At 35.3% G+C, this 24,670-nt stretch overlaps 1 pseudogene; it reads right to left on the bottom strand.

Annotated features, from left to right (window-relative positions):
* Positions 1-1,756: 1,756 nt before the first annotated feature.
* LOC121474795 overlaps positions 1,757-24,670 on the bottom strand; it is a 106,563-nt pseudogene continuing 83,649 nt past the window's right edge.

The following is a 24,670-nucleotide window of genomic DNA, read 5'->3' as shown; positions in this document are numbered from 1 at the left end:
TTTCACAAGTTTCCTCTTATCATGGCTGCATGATAAAAATGTAAGCGATTAATATGCTAAATAGGAAAACCTGGGCTGTCAGTTGCCTGCATTTGTCTGCCAGAACCTTGAAATTAGGTCATGGCCGCCAGGGAAAACTCCTTCTCCGATGGCAGGCTGTGTGAACACATTAACAAACCCAGACAGGAGGAAACACCCACTGAAATACACTAACTGATGGCAATGAGATACACTATTAAAATGACATCAACTTCTGATTTCAAGATTTTTCAATATGGAAACAAGGAACATAGCTCTGAATGTCCCATCTTGCTTTCTGTCCTGTCCCTTGAAAGAAAGAACAACCTTTCCAGGTTTTCTAGCTGTTTCATCAAATAACTTGATTTCAGCTTTCTAAGAATAGAATTTATTTTAATGACCATCACTTCTAGTTTTAAGTACACTAAACTTTTGGTTTCCATCTTTATGCAAGGATGACATTCCTGAAAGACAAACACATTCTTACATACATAGATTTATTTTTTGTAAAAAAAAATTAGTGGTACTGTCATGAGTGTGTATAAGGGATCATTTATAATGGCTGTGTTAGTTACTGTCTTCAGAATAAGGGGTTCTATTTTTAAGTACTAAAACTGAAATACTATTAAAATGTTTTTGCTAAAATGTTGCAGATATTGTTGATGTAATAGAGCCTTTAATCCTAAATTCATAATAATGGGAAATTGGAAGCTGATAAATACCTCCATTTTTAAAGGGGGGGGGCAGGGTAGGGATGCCTGGGTAGTGCAGTTGGTTGGGCAGAGGATCTGCTAGGCTCATCATCTCAAGGCCCTGGAATCAAGCCCCACCCAGGTTGGACTCTGGGCTTAGCGGGGAGTCTGCTTGAGGATTCTCTCTCTCTCTTTCTCTCTCTCTCTCTTTCTCTGACCTTCCCCCAATACACTCATGCTCTCTCTCAAATAAATAATAAATAAATAAATAAATAAATAAATAAATAAATAAATAAATAAATTTTTAAATAGGGGGAATATCAGTGTGTAGTATTGAAAAGATCATCAGTAAAAAGTTCAGGAACAAGAATGTAAGCCCTATTTTTATTTTTCATTTACTTATTCAACTTAGGCCTCAGTTTACTTATCTATAAAATGATAACTTGGAAATATGCATTTCTAAACCTATTTCTTCCTGTAAAACAGCATGATTATTTATTTTAATTGAATTATAAACACTTATGAAAAAAGTCTGAAACACTTCTAATATTTGGATGCACTTTTAATTCATAAACAGTTACATAATAATCATTTATATTATGATCAAGAAGGGATAGCAACAATAGGCATGACAAAATGACCTTGCAAAATATAGAAAGTGGTCAGATCAAATTGGACTTAAGATTTCAAACTCTTTTTTGGCCACAATAATTTATTGCACCTTTTGCCTATGCACAGCAGTAGAACCATCTATCATGATGAGGTGAAGCCTCTTTAGCTCAGTGCATCCATCAGAGATGGGAAACTATTAAATACATAGGTGTTTAAATGATTAGGACTTTATAAATCTGAGAATTGTCAAAATGAATATGTCAAAACATAAGAATTCTGATCGAGGCTCTTGGGTGACCATAGTTTGATAATTTGACATATTTAAGTTAGAGAAAGTCAAAATTTGTAGTAACAAACTAAACTTAATTATTCTAAATGCCAGCCCACTATGCAATTTTACTCAAGTAACAGCAAAATAGCTTTTTTTTTTTCTTCAGTTTTATACCTTTATTTGACAATCAGCGATTAGTTCTCATCCACATTAACAGTCTGTAGATTTTTGAAAGTGGTGACAGGTACATAGGTAACCAGCGTGTAGAACTTGTTTGGTGAATCTTCATCCTCATTACGTTTTCTGGACAACCGCACAACAGATATGGTATGGAACATTCCTTATTCCCTTGGCCCAGACAGCTTTGTTGAGCCTGGTGTCAATGCGCACATCTGGAGTTCCCATCTCCCTCATGGCAAATTTCCGGATCTCTTGGAGTGCCCGAGCAGCACGCTACTTGAAACCCACTCCATGGATACGTTAGTGAATGTTGATGGTGTATTCTCTGGTCACTACCTCGTTGATGGCAGAACGACCCTTCTTCTCGCCACCCTTCTTTGCAGGAGCCATTCTGCTGGGCCCTAGTTGGAAAGTGCAAAATAGCTCTTGACTACTCCAAAAAAAATTCTTTAGAGCCTTTGGGATTAGTAATATAAAGTCTGAAAAATAAAACACTTTAAATTTCAGTTTTACTTATTGACATCATTGACTCAGAAAAGAACAATAAAAGGACAAGTGATCAGATTACATGGGACACAATTGATCTACAGACTGATATCTGAAATCTGGGACCGAATCTCAGCCTGGAAAGAATTTCTAAACTTCTCCAAATGGATTTTTCATTTTATTATTCTCTAGATTTTTTCTCTAAAAAATTTGATAAATGTCAACCATGGTGCTTTGATAGTCCTCCAAATTGTCTTCATAAGATTGGAAGACAGTGGAAACCTATCATATTCTCACTGGGATGCTTAAATTTAAAAATGTTATCTACATTTCTAAAATTTACATATTGTGTTTATTTAAAAAACAAAAAACAAAAAACTACTATGAATCCCTCCACCTTCTCCAGTGTATGCAGTTTCTAATGAGGTGATTTTGAAACTTCTCCTTACTGTGTTTTCCTTCCCTGAGCATGCTTTTTAAGAGTTCCATTCCCACACATATAACTACTACCTGGGTATTTTAATCTGCATTCTTGCTTGGACTAAAATGTATCAGATCTGCACATCTTCTTGGGTTCCTATTAATGCTCTGGAATGAGTGATACAAAAATATAACACAGGGAGAAAGGGACTATTAATCAAATATGCTCGACAAACTAACAATGGAGCATTCTAGAGTGGAACTCATTTCCCTTCGCTCTTTCTGGGAGGTTGCATGTTTATTCTCTTGCTGAAAGAAACAGTGACTTTTGACTACTGAGCATAGTCTCACACATACTAATGGCAAACCTAACCCATTTGATCCAGTCTATTCTTAGGCATTAGGTTGAACTGGAGGAATATGTGACATTAATAAACATCACAGTAAATGGAAATTGATGTCAACAGGCATCCAGTCAGTAGTAAGTTGTATGACCATGAAATCTAGTATTAAGTTATTAGCTCTATCAGATGAAAGAAAGCACTAGCCATATAATACTTTATTCTTATAGTAGGTGTATTTGATAGAATGAAAGGAATGCTGAAATTGTTAGCAAAGAATATAATTTTGATCGCTTACTGATTTACTTCTTTGGAAACAAAAAGAGGGAGGACACTGCTTATTAAGCTTTTACTTTCTCATGTTACCAAATAGATTATTATACAGGGCTTCGACATACAAAAAGAATTAAGAATAATGTAGAGTTCTTTATTTTGGAATCACCAAAAATTCATTAAGTTATTGGAGTTGAAATTATCAAATAAGTACCAGAGTTGACCTCCTTCTACAAGCACGGTGGAGAGTATATTTGTATAAACTGAGACAGTAGTGCTAGAACCATTCAGCCTCAATGCCCCTTCATACTTTTAAAAAGTAGGAGAATCCCAGAGGTTTGTTTACAAGTGTTATATAGACCTATATTTACTATATTAGCAATTTAAACTGAGAAAATATTTGGTTTTCATTTATTTAAAATAATAAGCTTACTATATGTTAATGAAACGATAGATTTATGAAAATGTATCTTCTAAAACAAAAACAGTGAAACAGTGGCACTGTTCTATATTTTTATAAATCTCTTTAATTTCTGGTTTTATAGAAAATAACTAGATCCTTATACCTGCTTTTGCATTCCATCTGCTGCAATATCACATGTCATGCAATCTCTGGGACATGCTTCAGAGAGAAGAGAATGAAAAGTAAATAATGTCTTAGTATAAACACGAAAAGAGTTTTGACCTCATTAAACTTTCTCAGGGATCCCTGGACCACACTTTGAGTATTTCTCAGGTAAAAAAGCTAAATTAGATAAATGTCTCTATGTTTTCAAGCATAATCACCTATTTTTAAAAATTATTAAAGCATTTTAAACATACTGAATTACTTAGAATGCTATATAATAAACATTGTAACAAATATCAACAGTTTGCTCTATTTCCTCCATCTTAAAAAATAATAGTCCCCTACTCCAAAAGCACTCCCTTTTGTACCTCCTCAGAGGCAAAGCTGTGGAAATTTCTTTTAAAATTTCAAATTGTCTTAGACTCCTACAGAATCATAGTTGGATATTAAATATTTAAAAATACATGGCAAATTGGTGCCGTGAATTATGAAACACTTTCAAAAACGGATTTTAGCTATCCTAATGGCATCTCTATACTACTGAAAAATTGTGTTTGTAAAAGATATTAATTTGGTGTTTGGGCAATGAGCCAAGCACAGATATATTTTGGAAAGCCTACACTAATTCCATGGTTCACTAGGGTTCAGTGGTGCCTATGTTAGAAACCAGTTAACTAAATAAACATATACAGCAGAACACACAAATATATGTACACATGACATTCACATGAATGTATATATAATATTTAATAATAATTTAAAATTTTAAAGCTGCCTCAGACGTTATGAGGCACTTAAATGGGGTATAAATCCTTTGGAAGAAGAGTATGACAAGATAGTATCACCAGTTCACAATCTGTGAATCCATAAACCCAGTGATCTTTCCAACCCTGGAGGCCTCACTTCATATCTCACAGGAGAATTTATGAAAGAGCTAAAAAAAGAAACATATTAATAAGATAAACCGTTGATGTAGGAAATCACCCAAACAGCAGAGAAAGACAATGGTAGCCTAACTGTAGTTCACACTCCAGTCTAGAAAAATAAACTAATGGAGACTCTCTTGCTTGGGAAAAGTTGAGTTTCTTTTTGTCATTTTGTTAGTAAGTCATAAGAATCCTCTTGTCATTTCTATTTCTGGATTACAGATCCATATCTTTCCTCTATTTATGGCAAATACTACTACTATACACATTGTTTTCTGGTTTTACATTTAACTACTACAAAAAAAGAAATACAAAAGAAAATCATAATAATATCCATAAAATTATGACCAAACATGACCTATGGACAATAAACAAATAGGCAAATAAAGAAACTGCAGAATATTAAGTGCTCCAGGAAAAATACAGGACACTGAGAGACAGTAATAAGATGAGAGGCACCTACTTATTTTTTCTTTCTTTAACACTGAGAAAGTTTATGCCATTCTTTTTCTTTTAAAAAAAATTTATTGTAATATAATTAACACACAGGGTTATATTAGTTTCAGGTATACAATATATGATCCAACAAGTTTATATTACTCAGTGCTCATCATGATAAATATACTCTTAATCCCCTTCACCTATTTCACACATTTCCCCACCCACCTCCTCTCTGGTAACCACCAATTTGTTCTCTGTGTTTAGGAATCCATTTATTTGTTTATCTCATTATTCTGTTTGGTAGCTTGTTTTGTTTCTTAAATTCCACATATAAGTGAAGTCACGTGGTATTTGTCTTTGTCTTACCTCACTTAGCATTATATCCCCTAGGTTCATCCATGTTGTACAAAAGGCAAGATCTCATTTTTTGATTGCTGAATAATACTCCTTTGTGTGTGTGGTGTGTGTGTGTGTGCATGTGTGTATACCACATCTTCTTTATCCATTCATCTGCAGAAGGACACTTGAGCTGCTTCCATATTGTAGTTATCGTAAATAATGCTGCAATAAACATAGTGGTGCATGTATCTTTTGAAATTAGTTTTTTCATTTTCTTTGGGTAAATGCCCAATAGTGGAATGACTGGATCATATGGTAATTCTCTTTTTAATCTTTTGAGGAACCTCCATACTGTCTTCCACAGTGGCTGCAACAGTTCACATTCCCACCAACGGTGCAGCAACATTTTTCTCCTCCTACGCCTCTCACTCACTTTCTCTCTATATACATATATATGCATATATTCTACATATATTTCTGGAAATATTTAAACATACATAAACTTACACATTATTATTTTAGTTACTTGTTACACATTGAATATATAGATTCATAAATTGAGGATCTAACTCCCAGCATGACAGTATTTGGAGATGGAGACTATGGAGGTAATTAGGTTTAAATGAAGTCACAAGGGTGGGGTCCTCACAACAGGGTTATAAGGAGAAAGGGAGACACCAGAGTGTTCTCTGCCTGTGAGTAAACAAAGAGGAAGCAGCCATCTTCAAGCCAGGAAGAGGGCCCTCACCAGCTTCTGATTGTACTGACACTCCGATCTTGGACTTATTGCCTCCATAAGAACCATGAGAAAATACATTTCAGTTTTAAGCCACAAATCTAGGTATTTTGTTACGGTAGCCTAAGCAGATTAATATATAACACTTATTAGCTTTATTCCAATTTCTTCTGAATCTTTGAGAGCAAGTTCCAGAGATGATAACCCCTTACCGCTAAATATGTCAGTGTGCACCTCCTAAGAAAAAAAGGCTATTCTTTTAATCATAGCATGATTTTAAATTCAGGAAATTGACCTCTGATACAACATTATAATCTAACATATAGTTCCTACAAAAATTTTGCCAATTTTCTCAATCATGTGCTTTATCGAGATTTTCTCTTTTTCAACCCAGGAACATGCATTAGATTCTATAGCATTGTGTTTTTAATTTCCTTTGATGTGGAATCCCTTAGCTTTCTTTGTCTTTTATGATACTGACATGTTTGAAGAGATGTTCTTCAATTTATGTTTGTCTGGTTGTTACATCATTATTAGATTGGATTATGTATTTTTAAAAGAAATATTACATAAGAGATATTGCGTGTCTCTTGGTACATCACATCAGAAAGCACCTAGTATTAGTTTCTCCCATTTTGATTACTTGCTTAAAGGGCTTTTGCCCAGATTATTTCAACCTTTGATTGAAACCTTTGTTTCTTCCCATTTGATTTCCCTTTAATTACTAAATATCTTTTAGGGAGAATCTTTGAGAGTATGTAAATATCTGTTCCCTAACCAGCTTTCATAAAATTTTTTTAGCATCGATTGATGATTATTGCCTGAATTATTGCCTGAATCAATTATTACTATAAAGTTTTCAGAATGGTGTTTTTTCTAACTATATCATTCCTTCTACATTTACGTGTTCACATTCCACTGAAAAGAACATTCTTCTCTGTATTTACTTTGGAGCTCAAATTGTGGGGCTACTTTGGACTGAGGAATCAGAAGAGGTTTATGTAATAAGGTGATGATTCCTCTATGATCTGAAGGATGAAAATAATCTAGGAAAGAGCATTCTGAACATGGAGAGCTGAAAGTGTGAATACTCTTCTGCCCAAAATTTTGCAACAGAGCTCTAATTAAATCATATGTAAATTAAACACCTCAGAGAGAAGCAGTAAACATCAAAAAGTTTTATTTAAATAGCTAATTAATTGAAAGTAAACCAATTTTTCTGGGATCACAGTTGAGTCCAATATGTCCAAGACAATCTTAATTTATGTCTATTTTCTTGTCATTCTAATTAATTGAAGCCCCCTTTAATTCCCTAAAGTCCCAGTTTGGGTGATAAGTATTATAATTTCCCTTGACCAAAGACTCTAAGAAATAAACAAATCCTACTAAGTCTTCCGAGGCAGAAGACTTATTTGTGCCATTGACACACAAATTCATACCAAAACACATTTACCTGAATACTTTTTTTTTTTTTTTAGGTTCTGAAAACTGAATAGTTCCCCTTCCATTTAGTTGCTGATTGCATTACCTGCTAATTCCTACCAACAAAGAAGTGTATTTTAACCCAACTGGAATTTCTATTATTACATTTTACATCCATCCCCTTATGTTGGTGGCTAAATATAGTAAGTATATAATATTTACACTATATGCAAGATTCATTTATGTATGTGAATGCTCTAATAGCCATAATCTGATTTCTTGGTAGCTAGGAAAAACAAACAAACAAAAAAACCTACATTGAAAAACAGGATGAGAGAAAATAATCTGAAGCAATCCAGTAGAAAAGAACAGACTAAGATATATTAAAATGCTTTCCTATAAAATGGAGTTCTCAGAGTCTTATCTCAACATAAAGTCAAAGTGCTAGACAGCTGTACACCTGGGATGGGTTACTCTACTGAGCTTTCAACTGCCTTGGCGCAATTGTGCTTTAACCTTTCTTCTTGGTTTTCCTTTGATATTAGGAATGGCTATATGAACAAGGCCATTTGAATGGCCTTTACATCTTTGGTAAAATTATGACTAAAGGTACTTTATATATATCTTTATAAGAAGACTGTGAAATCTCTCTTAGACATCAGAATCAGTAAAAATGTTAGCCCTCTTAGTAAGTTATCATGCTTTCTTTTATTGTCTAATGAGATTATTGTAACTTAATGTTGCTTTCCTTTTAATTGGCTACCATAAAATTCAGAGGAAAGTTCTGGTTTCAATTACAGAGGCTTTTCCAAGTCAGTATTTTTTAATATTACTCTCTTCCTTCCTCTGCCTATTATATACCCTATTCATCATTAGTCCCTGCATATTGTACTTGTTGTTAAAATCCTTCCTATCAATACTCAGATATGTGACAACTTGGATGGACCTAGAAGTATTATGCTAAGTGAATAAAGTCAGACTGAGAAGGACAAATACCATATGATTTCATCCATATGTGGAATCTAAAAAACAAAACAAATGAAAAAACAAAAAGCAGACCTATAAGTGCAGAGACAAACTGATGGTTGCCAGAGAGATGAAGATAGGGACATGGGCAAAATAGGTGAAGGGGAGTGGGAGATACAGCCTTCCAGTTCTGGAATGAAAAGTCATGGGACTAAAAGGCACAGTGTACAGAATACAGTCAATGGTATGGTAATAGCAATGTTTGGTGACAGATGAGAGCTGCACTTGTGGGGAGCATAGCGTAATGTATAGAAAAGTTGAATCACTATATTGTATACCTGAAAATAATGTAACACTGTGTGTCAACTATACTAAAAAAAACAAAAAACAACAAACAAAAACTTAGGGACGCCTGGATGGCTCAGCATTTGAGCATCTGCCTTTGGCTCATGGGCGTGATCCTGGAGTACTGGGATTGAGTCCAACATTGGGCTCCCTGCATGGAGCTTGCTTCTTTCTCTGCCTGTGCCTGTGTCTCTGCCTCTCTCTTTCTCTGTGTCTCTCTTGAATTAATAAATAAAATCTTTAAAAAAATACTTTAAAAAATCAGGTATATGAATTTTAAATGAAAAATGAATTCTAAGTAATATTTTTCTGAGACAAGACACAAATGCCACAGAAATTCAGGTAAATAAAGTACTTTATAGCATTTAGAAATATACGTATACATATGCATCTAAATATGCCTATACATATGTTATATGTACATACATATTACTATACATATACATAGATATGAAGAAAGAAGAAAATACATGACACTTCGCAATCTAATGAAAACTCTAATGCAGTGACTAAACACTAACTTTTTCAACAACAAACATCCTTGATGAAACTTCCTGCTACTTTGTATAGTGCCTCCATGAGGGAATAAGCACCTAACAGTAGTGTTCCTCTACGTAGGACACTTAAATTGTACACAGAGACTTAATGACCTGTGCCAGGGGTCAGTACACAAGATGATTCCATGTAAAAACATGCTGATAAGATAGAAACTGTGAGTAAATTGAAGGGGCTAGAAGCAATTGCTGTTGGTAACCTTTTCCTAATTGAATGAAATCAAGTGGGAGAGGTGACTCAGCAAACATGATCCTAGACTACAGTCGCTTTTGCAGGGATCGCAAGAAATAGAACCAAACCAGACAATTACAGCAGGGGAAAAGAAATCATGCAAAAAAAAAAAATTCTCATTTAGGACAAGCAATTCAAGCAAGTAACTAAGGGCCATGTGAATGAGGAAAGGAGAAATAAATGCAGAGCTCAAGGTCTGGGTTTTCCCATTCTGAGACCATGAAGCAAGCTCACTGCCATAAGTCTAGTCCTGACCCTCTGGCCCAGGAAGCAATTCATAGGTGTGAAAACCATTTTCTTAGCTCAGGTAAAGAACACAAAAGAGTTAGCTTAAGTAGAGACAATTAACATTTGCAATTTGGTCATAGAAGTTACTGCAACATCAGTATTTCTTTAACTCAGTACAGTGGTTCCCCAATTTTTCTATACCTTGGGATGAGGGAGTATACTTTAAAAAAGATGTTGATGTCTGGTTCCTATCCTTAGACTTTCTCATTTAATTAGTATGAGATGAGACCTGGGCATTGGGATTTTAAAATGCTCCCCCAGATGATTCTAATAAGCAACAAAATTTGGGAACCACTGGTCTCGATTAGGATAAAAGGCTCACCTGCTTTATGGCTGGAACTCCCCCTGTTCTTTCAGTGCCTAGTAGCTTTTTCATTGGAATTTTCGGGGCCTATCCACATTTCTACTAAGGGATAAACCTGAACTTCCCACCATGCTGTCATGTTTATAAAGACTGTAAAGCTTAACTGCTTTAGATAATGTTTGCATTCCCCTCAAATTCTTATTAGAAGTCTTAACCTTCAAAGTGATGGTATCAGGAGGTGAGGCCTTTGGGAGGTGATTAGGTCATGAGGGCAGAAACGTCATGAATGCGATTAGTGACTAAAGGTACTTTATATATATATATTTATAAAAGATATACATATAAAAGATATATTTATCTGATAGGAGCTAATAACAAAAAATATAAGAAATTCCTACAACTCAATAGTAAAAGAGACCTCAGAGAGCTTGTCCTCAAAGACCCCTTCTGAAAGAGGCTCCTCACCAGAACTAGATCATACTGGCACCCTGACCTTGGACTTCCAGGCTTGAGAACTGTGAGAAGTAAATTTCTCTTGTTTATAAGCCACCCAGTATCTGGTATTTTTGTCATCGCTATCCTAATGGATGAAGACATTTACCTAACTTTAACTTTTATCTGAGATCTCTTGAGCACAGAAGTATCAGGTGAAAGAAAAGCTTTGTTGTTGCTCAGCAATAAACTTGGAAGATATAAATGAAAGATAAGTCAATTGCACAACAGTGAAAAATAAATTCTGAGGTATGCAAGTATGGAATAATGAAACCATCCTTTAAAAAATAGTTAATGTGGGTGCCTGGGTGGCTCAGTTGGTTAAATTTCTGCCTTCAGCTCAGGTTGTGCCCTCAGGGTCCTGGGATTGAGCCCCAGCCCCACATCTGGCTGAGCAGGGAGTCTCCTTCTCCTCCCTCTGCCCCTCCCCCTGCCTGTGTGTGTTCACAGGCTCTCTCTCTGTCTCTCTCTCTCTGTCAAATAAGTAAATAAAATCTTTTAAAAAAACGTAATTAATGTGACCAGTGCTGCAATGAGCACAGAATAATAATCATCTTGACAGTAAAACTGCTTAAAACCATAAAGTTGAACAAAAATCAAAATGGCTGCACTAATGCTGCAGTGAAGTTTGATTTTAAATAACACTTTTCCTCCCTTCTGCAAACCTCCCCTCCTTCCTTCCTGGTCTTTTGTTTCAGGAACCTGGTACCACCCTAAAGGTGTGGGTGCCTGGTGTCTCAGTTGGCAGTATCTACACAATTCCTGTCAAAATCAGCTAGATCCTGTGTTTCCCTATAAAAACTCCCCAGTCCCTTCTTCCTGGCAGGCTTGCAGTTTTTTGAAGGCCATAGCCTGCCGCAGCCTCCTTCACCTGGCAAAGGAATAAAGCTTTTGTTCCTCTTTATCCCAAACTCTGTTGCCTCCAAAGCATGGAGGTCGGTTTTTGAAAATAGGTGCCAGGTGCTGTCATTGTAGTTTGGTTTGCATTTTCTGGATGATTAGTGACCTTAGCCATTTGTATGTCTTCTTTGGAGAAATATCTATCCAAGTTTTTAACCCATTTTTAATTGGTTTATTAGGTTTTTTTATTATTGAGTTGTAAGAATTTCTTACATTTTTTATTAACTCCTATCAGATAAATGGTCTATGAGTATTTTCTCCCCTTCCATAGGTTTCTTTTTCACTCTGTTGATAGTTTCCTTTACTGTACAGAAGCTTTTAGTTTGATGTAGCCTTACTTGTCTATTTTTGTTTTTGTTGCCTATGCTTTTGGTACCATATCCATGAAATCATTGCCAAGACCAATGTGGTGAAACATCTCCCAATGTTTTCTCCTAGGAGTTTTGTTGTTTCAGGCTTTACATTTAAGTCTTTAATCGTTTTGAGTTGATTTTCATGTATGGTTTTGTATATTGATATCCAGTTTTCCCAAACCATTTCTTAAAGAGACTATATTTCTGTAAAACCTGAATGTCCGTTGATAGATGAATGGATAGAGAAAATCTGGTATATATATATATATATATATATATATATATATATATATCCAATTGAATGCTATTCAGCCTTAAAAAAAAATAGATAGAAATGGTACAATATGTGATGACATAGATAAACCTTAAGGACATTATTCGAAACAAAATAAACCAGTCAGAGAAAGGCATATACTACATGATTCCACTTATATGAGCTATCTAATAGTCATTCATAGAATCAAAGGTTTTTGAATGGTGTTTGTCAGGGCTTGGGAGGAGGGGGAAAGAAGAAATCACTAATTAAAAGGCACAGAGTTTCAGTCAAGCAAGAATAAACTCTGGAAATCTGCTGTACAATATTGTACCTTGAGTCAACAAAAATGTATAATACACTGAAAAATTTGTCGGTAGATTTCATGTTCAGTGTTCTTACCACAGTAAAATAAAAATTAAAATGATCTAACAAAAAGTCAGTTAAATAAATTCATAAAATGTTATCTATATTAAACATTCATTACCTTCATGAACCCCAAATACAAATACACTTTAAGAATTTGCTCTTAGGTTCATGATTATATGTCATCATTTTAGTGCCATAGCCCAAATCAATCTGTCTCTACACAGAAATGACTCCATTTTCTCCTTTCAGCACCATACACAGAAACATTTTCCCAAACATTTATCTGTCCCCTCTTCTCCAGACCTTCTCTCTTCCTTTAGTACTTTATTAACTTAAGATTTGATTATTACTTCTTGACCAATGATTTCCCCAGTCTGAATCTCTAACATCCTCCTACACTTCTGTTTTTCCAACTACCTTGTGTACTCCATCACTTTGATGTCCTATCAGATGTTGTAAATGTGACCTCTTTCCTTCTCCCTTTAGACGAACACTCCTTTCTAACTTCAGTGTTTCCGGTCATGGCAAAATTCCCTACCTTAATCAGGTTTGGAAAATTAAGTTATTTCAATTTTTCTCTCCTCTTTTACCTCACTATCTATATCCTGTTGGTCAGTAAGTCTAACAATCCTGCCTCCATTATATAATTTCATATATATCCCCATTTCTCTTTAGGCCCTTAACTCTTGCCACAAATAGTGCACTTGTCTAATGAGTTTCTCTTACCTCTAGTCTATCCTATATATTTCTATCAGACTAATTTTTCCAAAGGATATTTAGTCCTATCACTCTCCTGCTCAAAATCCTTACTAGTTCCCAATTACCTAGTGCGTAATAGCTAAAGCACCTCTACAAAGTGGCTCTCATCCTTCTTGCTAGCCTCCTCATACATAATTTCTCACTTAAACTGAATTAATTGTTTAGGATATGTCCTATAGTTCTGTGTTTGTTTGTTTTTTAATGGCTCAAAGTGTACTACTTACTCTGCCTGAAGTGCATCCTCTTCCTTTCTCTGTAAATCATGACACAGCTAAAATTGACACAGCTAAAATTGAACTACCATATTGAAGAAGTACATTTGAATTCATTCATTCAATTATTCCTTACCCTGTGATATCCCCAACAATATAACATAAGCACAGCTATTTCCCTCAACAAGAGCTAACAGCCTTTTTGCTCCAATGCAGTGGTCACTCCATTCTCTGAATTTCTGTAACATATTTACATCTTTCCTGTGGTACTAATTCCATAATGAATTTTATTATGGTTATTTGTGTATAAACCATAAAATTATTCATCAAATTGTTTTCACAACTGTTTTTATGCAGTTTCAAGAGATATTTGTTAAATAATTAATATATAAGTTCTAAATAAGTGATATTTATTTATTTTTTTTTTTTAATTTTTATTTATTTATGATAGTCACAGAGAGAGAGAGAGAGGCAGAGACACAGGCAGAGGGAGAAGCAGGCTCCATGCACCGGGAGCCTGATGTGGGATTCGATCCCGGGTCTCCAGGATCGCGCCCTGGGCCAAAGACAAGCGCCAAACCGCTGCGCCACCCAGGGATCCCCTAAATAAGTGATGTTTAAACTCCATTTATTTTTTAGCAATTTGGAAAGGTATTTTTCAGAGCTTAACTTGCTAGTGTGTGGATATGTTCTTCCTGAATGTCTAGAGACATTAATATTATTTCTGACCTTCTAAATTTTTTTGATGTGTTGTGAATCTTGCTAAAAAAAAAAAAACCTTGCATGTTACTGATGCAAATGTGTTAAATATAAAAATACCTGGAAACAAGCAGATCTTAATCTGACCTATATATTTCTGCCGATCTGCAGTGTCTTTCAGCATCTCACTGGAAATCTTATATCCCTGATTTCTGAGTGTCACAAAATTATTTACTGATTGAGTCATTAATATATCTAGGGACTGAAAAAATCTGGCAATTATTAACAAGACTCCTGACTTTGTAAAGATTAGTTTAGAGTACATAGTATCCCTTTAAAATTATCCTTATACAGATCCATTATTTTCTTGCAAGAAGCAATCTTATATAACCTACTAAGGTGATTAAAAAAATAAAAGAAATATAAAGGGAAGCTTGTCTTCATCAGGACCTAATTACCTCTAGTGAGTATAAAAATGGGTTGATTTCCCAAAAGAAATGTACTTACTCTCACATCTAAGTCCTGTCCTTTTGCTCTGAGATGAATCCATAATGGTTACTTAATACTTTTAGCTTTTCCAGGTTTTCTAATCTCATTCACAGATGTGACAAAGGATCTGGATAGTCTAAGTATTCAGATGAATACTAATGAAGTTGGATCTACTAATTTTTCATGGTGATAGTAACAGCCAAAAAACCAGGCCACACTCTTCCACATGGCTACAGTATTGGATGCCCAGAGAGCACACAGTACTTCTGACTATAAACAGACCATCCCTCCTCTCACAGAGACAGACTCAGCAATGATACAAGGATGAATGCCCTTTGTGGGAAATTCAGGAACCAGTTTAGAGGCTCCTTCCTCCTAAAGTGAGCATGGCACCAGCCTTATCAAATCCAGTAGGAAAATTTCTGATTTTTCACCTATCGTAGTCTCTTCCCCCATCTCAGCACGACACTTCAGGAGAAAACTCCCAACTTCTTGCTGGGAAGGGAAAGAAAAGACCATACAGCCAATGTTCAGACTTTTCAGGGGGTTGTCTAAGGAACTGGTTTCTGTCTCACTCAACTCAAACCACTGAGAAAATCTCTCTAAAGAGAGATGGGTGGCCTGCAGCAGCTCCAGAGAACCTGCAGTATCGCAAATAGACACCAGAGGGAACAAGAGATTAAAAGCTCCTGAAAAAATGATACCAGGAAATTTCTGTAATTTGGCATTTGTATGTTTTAAGGCTAGAGAAGGCAGAGGCACAGAAAAGGGACCCCTAGGAACTCAAGTAACTGCAAATTCAAACAACAATGAGCTACTACTATGTAACCATTTGAATGGCTAAAATCTGGAACACTGACAACACCAAATGCTGATAAGGATGTGGAGCAACAGGACCTCTCCTTCATTGCTGATGAGAATGTAAAATGGCATAGCCACTTTGGAAGACAGTTGGTTGTTTTTAATAAAACTAAACTTAATCTTACCATACAATCCAGCAATCATGCTCTTTGGTATTTAGCCAAAGATATTGAAAACATGTCTACATAAAAACCTACAGAAGGATGTTTATAGCAGCTTTAATCATAATTGCCAGAACTTGGAAGCAACAAAGATTTCCTTTAGTAGATGAATAGATAAATGGTAAACACATCCAAATAATGGATTATTATTCAGCACTAAAAAGAAATGAGCTATCAAGCCATGAAAAAACACAGAACTTAAAGGCATGTTACTAAGTGAATGAAGCCAATCTGAAAGGCTGCATATTGTATGCATACAAATAAATGACATTCTGGAAAAGGAAAAACTATGGAGACAGTGAAAAGATCAGTAGTTTCCAGGGATTGGTCAGTGGGAAGGAAATGAAGGAAAAAATAGGTAGAGCACAGAAAAATTTTAAGACAGTGAAATTATCTATATGATACTAAAATGATGGGTACATGATATTATACATTTATCCAAATCCACAGAATGTACAATACCAGGCATGGATCCTAATGTAAACTCTAGACTTTGAATGATTATGATGAGGCAGTGTAGGTTCATTGGTGGTGTTAACAAATACACCACTGTTGTGGTAGATGTGGATAACGAAGGAGGCAATGTATGCATGGGACAGGGGAGAATGAGAACTCTGTATCTTTTCCTCAATCGTGCTGTGATGCCAAAACTGCTCTAGAAAAATAAAGTCTTTCAAAAACTTTATCTATTATAATAATGGGTATACAATCTAAAAAAATGTAATTTGTGATGTCAATAACTTAATGTATGTGGGGGAAGAGTAATAGTATTTTCATATGCAATTGAAGTTATCAGTTTATTTTTTATTTTTTTATTTTTTTAACTTTTTTTTTTTATTTATTTATGATAGTCACAGAGAGAGAGAGAGAGGCAGAGACACAGGCGGAGGAAGAAGCAGGCTCCATGCACCGGGAGCCCGACGTGGGATTCGATCCCGGGTCGCCAGGATCGCGCCCTGGGCCAAAGGCAGGCGCCAAACCGCTGCGCCACCCAGAGATCCCGAAGTTATCAGTTTAAAAAAGATTATGATAACTATCAGATATTTTATGTAGTCTCAAGGTATACATAAAGAAAACATCTATGGAAGTTTCAAAAAAAAAGAAAATGAGAATAGAATCAAAACATGTCCAAAAAAAAAAAAAATCAATGAATCAGAAAAGAAGATAGCAAGAGAGGAAAGGAGGGACAAAGAAGCTACAAGACAGAGAACAATTACCAGTAGCAATAGTAAGGCCTTTTCTTATTTTACTGACCAAAAAAAAAAAAAAAAATCTAGATCTATTCCCTTGTTGTGAAGATATTTTCCTGGTTTTTCTTCTAGAAGCCTTATTGTTTTAGCTTTTAAATTTAGATCTATGACCCATAACTAATTAATTTTTATAAATGGTGCATTATAGTAGTTGAAGTTCATTTTTTTCAATATGGATATCTACTTATTGAAAAAGCTTTCATTCCTTATTAGCACTTTTGTTAAAAATGAATGGTCTAGGGGCACCTGACTGGCTCAATTTGTTAATCATCCAACTCTTGATTTCAGCTCAAGTCATGATCTCAGGGCTGTGAGATCAAGCCCCATGTCAGGCTCCCTGCTGGGCATGAAGCCTGCTTAAGATTCTTTCTTTCCCTCTGCGCCTCCTTCACCTCTCTTTCTCTCCTAAATAAGTAAATAGAAAGAAAAAGAAAGAAAGAATAGAATAGAATGGAATAGAAGAATAGAATAGAATAGAATAGAATAGAATAGAATAGAATAGAATAGAAGAATAGAATAGAATAGAAAGAATAGAATAGAATAGAATAGAATAGAATAGAATAGAATAGAATAGAATAGAATAGAAAAGTGTGATCTATTTTGGGACTCTTTAAGAGTCTATTGATATTTGTCTACCTTTAGTAAGAACCATTGTATACTGATTGAATATATTCTTGGATCAATCTAGATATTGAAAATAAATGAACTATGCTTTGGCATTATAATATCAACCTTCATTAAGGAACAGTTATTTGAAACTCACTATTATATATATCATGAAAATGTTAAGTGCGTTATATCGTTTCTCTTTCATAACCACAGTAGAAATGTCTTACAAGTTTTAATACCAGGAAAAATAATGTATCTGTCTCCTCTGTAATCCATAGGCATTCATTTTATGGAGCTGTACATCCTGACAACTAGGAAGATAAGAAACTATTTTATTGGGAGGCCTCGGTGGCTCAGCAGGTGAGCATATTGCCTTTGGCTCAGGGGGTGATCCCAGGATCCGGGATGGAGTCCCGCACTGGGCTTCCCTGTGGAGACCCTGCCTCTCCCTCTGCCTGTGTCTCTGCCTGTCTCTTTCTGTGTCTCTCATGAATAAATAAATAAATCTTAAAAAAAAAGAAAAGAAAAGAAAAGAAAAGAAACTATTTTATTGATCAACTCTAAAAATTCCATGGAAAACCTTATTGTGGGCAACCTGGATAGCTCCACGGTTGAGCATCTGCCTTCGGCTCAGGTCATAATCCCCAGGTCCTGGGATTGAGTCCTGCATTGGGCTCCCCGCAGAGAGCCTGCTTCTCCCTCTGCCTGTGTCTCTGCCTCTTTCTCTGTGTGTCTCATGAATAAATAAGTAAAATCTTAAAAAAAAAATTTCTCCTAGCTTACCATTCATTGTATGTACATATGCAACCCAAATCAAATCCCTTTTAGAAATGACCCAGAATCTAAAATAAACACTATACTCACTGTGTCTTTGAAAATGTTTTACAATTGAGAATAATAGCATTTCATTTAGTTTAAATTTATCAAAATCTAAATAGAAGCCCCTATCTTTTGGCTTGCTATCATATAAACTAATGAGAAGGTAGAGCAAGGGCTTAGTAGTTCTGTTACATGTGTAGGTTCATGTCAGTTTCCTCTTTATTTCCTTGTGTCCACAGCCGGGCCATGGTCTTTTTTTGGATCTAGTTTATAGTGTACAGATAAGCATATTTTAAAGGAAAAGTGGTATAGGGCTCTGCTTTTACACCACTAACTATAAATGGGACCACTGTACTTAAAGGATGCTTGAAGAGTCTTCATGTCCATATACTAATAATGAAGCAGCAGAAAGAGAAATTAAGAAAATAATCCCATTTAAAATTGCACCAAAAATAATAAGATAACTAGGAATAAACCTAACTAAAGAGGTGGAAGACCTATACTCTGAAAACTATAAAACATTGATAAAAAAAAATTGAAGACAGCACAAAGGAAATGGAAAGACACTCCCTGTTCATGGATTGGAAGAACAAATATTGTTAAAATGTTTATAGTACCCAAAGCAATCTCTAGATTTAATGCAATCCCTATCAAAATACCAACAGCATTTTTCACAGAAGTAGAACAAATCCTAAAACTTATATGGAACTGCAAAAGACCCTGAATGGTCAAAACAATTTGGAAAAGCAAAGCAAAGCTGGAGGTAGGACAATTACAGAATTCAAGTTACATTACAAACCTGCAGCAATCAAAATAGTATAGTACTGGCACAAAAAGAGACACATAGATCAATGGAACAGAACAGAAAACTAAGACATAAACCCACAATTATATGATCAATTAAACTTCAATGAAATAGGAAAGAATATCCAATGGGAAAGTTTGTTCAACAAATGGTGTTGGGAAAACTGGTCAGCTACATGCAAAAGAAGGAAACAACCATTTTCTTATACCACAAACAAAAATAAATTCAAAATGGATTAAAGACCTAAATGCAATGACTAGAAACCATAAAAATCTAGAAGAGAGCACAGGTAGTAATTTCTCTGACATCGGCCATAGCAATATTTTTCTAGATGTTTCCTAAGGCAAGGGAAATAAAAGCAAAAATTAACTATTGGGGTTATATCAAAGTAAAAAGCTTCTGCAGAGCAAAGGAAACAACAACAAAACTAAGAAGTAAATCTAAATGGGAGAAGATATTTGTAACTAATATATCCAATAAAGGGTTAGTATCCAAAATATATAAAGAATTGATACAACTCAATACCCAAAAAACAAATCACTCAATTAAAAATGAGCAGAAGACATGAACAGATGGTTCTCCAAAGAAGACCTTCAGATGGCCAACAGACATATGAAAGGATGCTCAACATCAGTCATCGTTAGGGAAATGCAAATCAAAACTACAATGAGACATCACCTGACACCAATCAGAATGGCTAAAATAAAAAACACAAGAAACAACAAGTGTTGGCAAAGATGCCATTTGTAAGAACATGGACTGAACCAGAGAGTATTATGCTAAGTAAAATAGAGGAAAACTAATACCATATGATTTCACTCATATGTGGAATTTAAGAAAACAAATGAGCAAAAGGGAAAAAAGAGAGAGAGACAAGCCAAGAAACACTTGTATTATGGAGAACAAAACTGATGGTTAACAGAGTGGGTCAGTGAAAGAGCGATGGGGAAATAAGGGATAGGGATTAAGTAGTTCACTTGTTTTGATGAGCACCAGATGATGTATGGAATTTTTGAATCACTGTATTGTATACCTGAAAGTAATATAACTGAATTTACAAAAAGCTCAGAGTATGATTCAATAATTCAGTGAGTTCAGTTGTTTATTCAGGGATAATTGCCAAGGCAGTCACTGAAAAATGTTCCTTAAAATACAAAGATCCAAGATTTGAGAAAGAATGATCTAAAACACCATACATATCTTCAGGCACAACCTACACTTCCCACTGTAGCTCACCTCATCATTGCCAGTGTGTAATCATCTCCTGGCTGCCATCTTGGGGCAGGCTGGTTTGACAGAAATAAGTAATATTGAAATCTGTCAGAGATGGAGAACACAGCAAAGATCAGCTACGGAGAGCAAATCTAACAGAAGAGAGCACTTGGAATTATAGCTATTTATCTCAAACCCAAAGATATCACCAAATGATGAAAAGAATGAGTTATTGGTAACAAAATGCTTTTAAAAACATGGTAACTGGGATCCCTGGGTGGCGCAGCAGTTTGGCGCCTGCCTTTGGCCCAAGGCGCGATCCTGGAGACCCGGGATCGAATCCCACATCGGGCTCCCGGTGCATGGAGCCTGCTTCTTCCTCCGCCTGTGTCTCTGCCTCTCTCTCTCTCTCTCTCTGTGACTATCATAAAAAAAAAAATAAAAATAAAAATAAAAATAAAAATAAAAACATGGTAACTATTTTATAATTAATTACTTTAGACTTACCAAAAAGCCAAAATATGCAAAAAGAAAGTATCATAGAAAGTATTATACTAGGTATAGCCATCAAATTTTGGAGATAAGCCTACTACCTTTCCAGCACTCCCAACTCATTAACCTAAATAGGACTCCAATAATTCATTATGTTTAGAATAGCACAAAAATGAACCTTTTAAGTATACTGACAGTAGTAACAGAAAATAAAATATTCAGACATTACATTTTCCTGAGTTTGTCTTTCATTCAAAGTCTCTCCTCTGATCTCCAAATTGAAGCTATTATTTGTAAAAGCACTCTGAATAATAGATGAATCAGAGACAATGGCATGAATATCAGGATTAATATTTCGTTCACGTGAATATTTGACGAAAGAACAGCAATGAATTAACTGGAGTTTCTTCACTATATACTTAGTAGAAGTATGGTACATAGCTGCTGTTTTTTTTTTGTTTTTGTTTTTGTTTTTAGCTATTGCTTATTAACTTTGACAATAGTTGATCCATGTCACAGAAATGAGACATACAGTATAGGGAATACAGTCAACAGTATTATAACAGCATCGTATAGTGACAGATGGTAGCTACACTTGCACTGAGCATAGCATAGCATATAGAGTTGTTAAATCACTGTTGTACACCAGAAATTAATGTAACATTGTGTATCAACTATAATCCAATTTTTTAAAGTTTTTAATTAAATTAAATTAGAGCTAAAAAGAATAATAATGAATCCAAAACAGAAAATCTCAAAGCATTGTTATTTGGTAGTGAAATGAGGCCAGAGGAAAGCTGGTCTTCATTTTTCTGAAGAAAACTCAGATAAATAAATCAGTGAAAATAAAATATTTTATTTTTTTTAAGATTTTATTTATTTATTCATGAGAGACAGAGAGAGAGAGAGAGAGAGGTAGAGACACAGGCAGAGGGGGAAGCAGGCTCCATGCAGGGAGCCTGATGTGGGACTCATTCCCCGGTCTCCAGGATCATGTCCTGGACTGAAAGCGGCACTAAACCACTGAGCCACCCGGGCTTCCCAGAGTATATTTTAAAATAAGGAAAACAAATAGAAAAAAATATATATCTTCTTGGTTTAGCTAACAGTTTGATTTCATAAATTCAAAAGCACTGATTGCTTACCTATTTCTAAAAACTGGAGATCCAACAGTGAGATGCTTTGCCCTCAAGTAATTTAGAATCTAGTGAAAGACACAGGTGCTTATGCAATCACACTGAAAAGTAAGGACTCTGTAGTAGAGCCAGGATAGAGTATTATTCTAGTACCATGAGGACCATAAACAAGTTTTATAAAATCAGGAAAGACTTCTTGATCTTCACACCTAAGCTAAAACCAGAAGGAAGGTATTAGATGGGTTAAACAGCAGAAGAATCAGTAAATTTTGACAACTAACAAATGCCAACCACCATGACCCATTGAGACAATGCACAAAACAATAAAGTATATATAAATACTATTAGGCACCTCAGGGTTCCCAAATATTCAATCATTGCACATTGTGGTACTAATTATAGTATGCCCACTTCATGAACTATTGTATATGCAATAAAATGAAAATGATTGTGGTAGATTTGTACTGTCCTCACTTAAGCAAGATATGTATTTCTCTTTTCTGCACAGTTCTGAATTAGGAATGCTAGAATGGGCCATTTCGAGTGAGATTTGGCAAGTGAAATAAAGCTGGGCATCTGTATTCTTTTCTCATGGAGAAGTGCCATGAGGAGTACCCCTTCCTGTTGCAGATCCTGCTTGTCATTGTTGGGTGGGTTAGCAGCCAGGCTGTAGCTCCTCCAGCTCCCCAAGATGCTCCTTCAGCACCATCCCCAGCTGGGGGCCACGTGTGTGTTTTCCAGTTGAGGGAGGATGCCTGCTACTTTTTGCAGGTTCTCTCCATCATCAAAGCTGGAGGTTTGGAGGCTGTGAGAAGCCAGTCTCAGTTCCAGTCCAGTTTTATCAGTCCCAGATCACCCTGCTGGGTTCCTAGAGTATTAGACTCCTCTACTTTCTGGCTCTCCTTCTCCCTAGATGGCCTGCCCTGCTAACTTCAGGCTCTTGCACCAAAGGACAGCTTCACATAGACTGTTTATCCTGCCTTCGCAGCTGCATAAGATCAAATCCTTATAATAGAATCCCTTCTTTTATCTTTTGATCAAGCCCTGACTGCTACAATGATGCCTTTGCATCCTGTATGACAACACTAGGAAAGCAATTATGGCATAATATTAAGTTAAAAGCATTGACATGCAAATTTATGTAAATTTTAATTTCAATAGTTTAAATGTAAATGAATCTAAAATTCACCAAAATATTAAGTGTGATTTTATTTGGAAAAGTGGGACAATGTGTGAATTTTTGTCTTCTTTATACCTTTCAGTGTTTCTACTTTTTAAAAATGAACATTCGTTAATTTTTAAAACTTAAATCAGCAACAAAATATAAACTTGTTTTTGTGACAGTAAATCTTCAGAATAAAGAAAAAGCAGTCACCTCACCATGAGATTGTAGGTTCTCTTTATTCACATAACTGCATCCTCGGGGCTTTCTAAATGCTGATAATTAAAAAACATAGGAGTGGAAGGGGTTGTAAACAATTAGAGCTACATTTTCAATATGTTCTGCAAAGACTCAACTATCAAACTTCATGAATGCTAATTTGAAAAACTGGGTCATATTCCCCAGCACAACTTCATATAACTTTTTCTGGGGAAGGAGGTTAGGTTTAAGAGACCTGTTGGCCAATTCATTGAAACTATATGTTTAAAATGTAAATTTAAGCTCTTACATATATATATACACATCTATCTTATGTCCTATCCCCACAAATACACATATGTCACATTCAAACAAGTTCCTATTTCTAATATCTAATTCCAACTTTTGAATAAATTCAATATTTTTACTTAAAAATTATACATATATACATATATATGTATTCACAATTTTTGAACTTTGAAATAGTTAAAGTAATAATTTTTTGTATGTTTAAAGCAAGTCACCATTTACAAAGGACTTACATAAAACCATGAAAAGACATTGTTGGTTTTTTTTAAAGATTTTGTTTATTTATTTGAGAGATATATAGAGAGAACAAGAACATGAGCAGGGAGAGGGGCAAAGGGACAAGCAGACTCTACACTGAATGTGGAGCCAGACCTGGGTTTGATCCCAGGACCATGAGATCAGGACCTGAGCTGAAGTCAGAGGCTTGGCTGATTGAGCCACCCAGGTGCCCTAAGACAATGTTGTTTTTTAATCCTTGAAGATACTGAGGCCTAAAGAGATTAAGAAATGAAGTTAGGGTTCTACTTATACTTTATTGCCATGATCATTGACTTTAGAAAAAACAATTATTTGGTTACTTACAAAAGTGAGCTTCCTTGACACCCCAAAAATTAAAGGTGGTAGTTAGCTCCTTTAACAAACATTCACATATCCTGCAACATATTTGTTTTCTGCTATTAAGCAAATCTATTCTTATAGTTATTTGTTACATAAGC

Source organism: Vulpes lagopus, chromosome 13, assembly GCF_018345385.1.
Source record: "Vulpes lagopus strain Blue_001 chromosome 13, ASM1834538v1, whole genome shotgun sequence".
Taxonomy (NCBI): Eukaryota; Metazoa; Chordata; class Mammalia; order Carnivora; family Canidae; genus Vulpes; species Vulpes lagopus.
The sequence above is the reverse complement of the archived record's forward strand: the minus strand, read 5'-3'. Positions and strand labels throughout refer to the sequence as shown.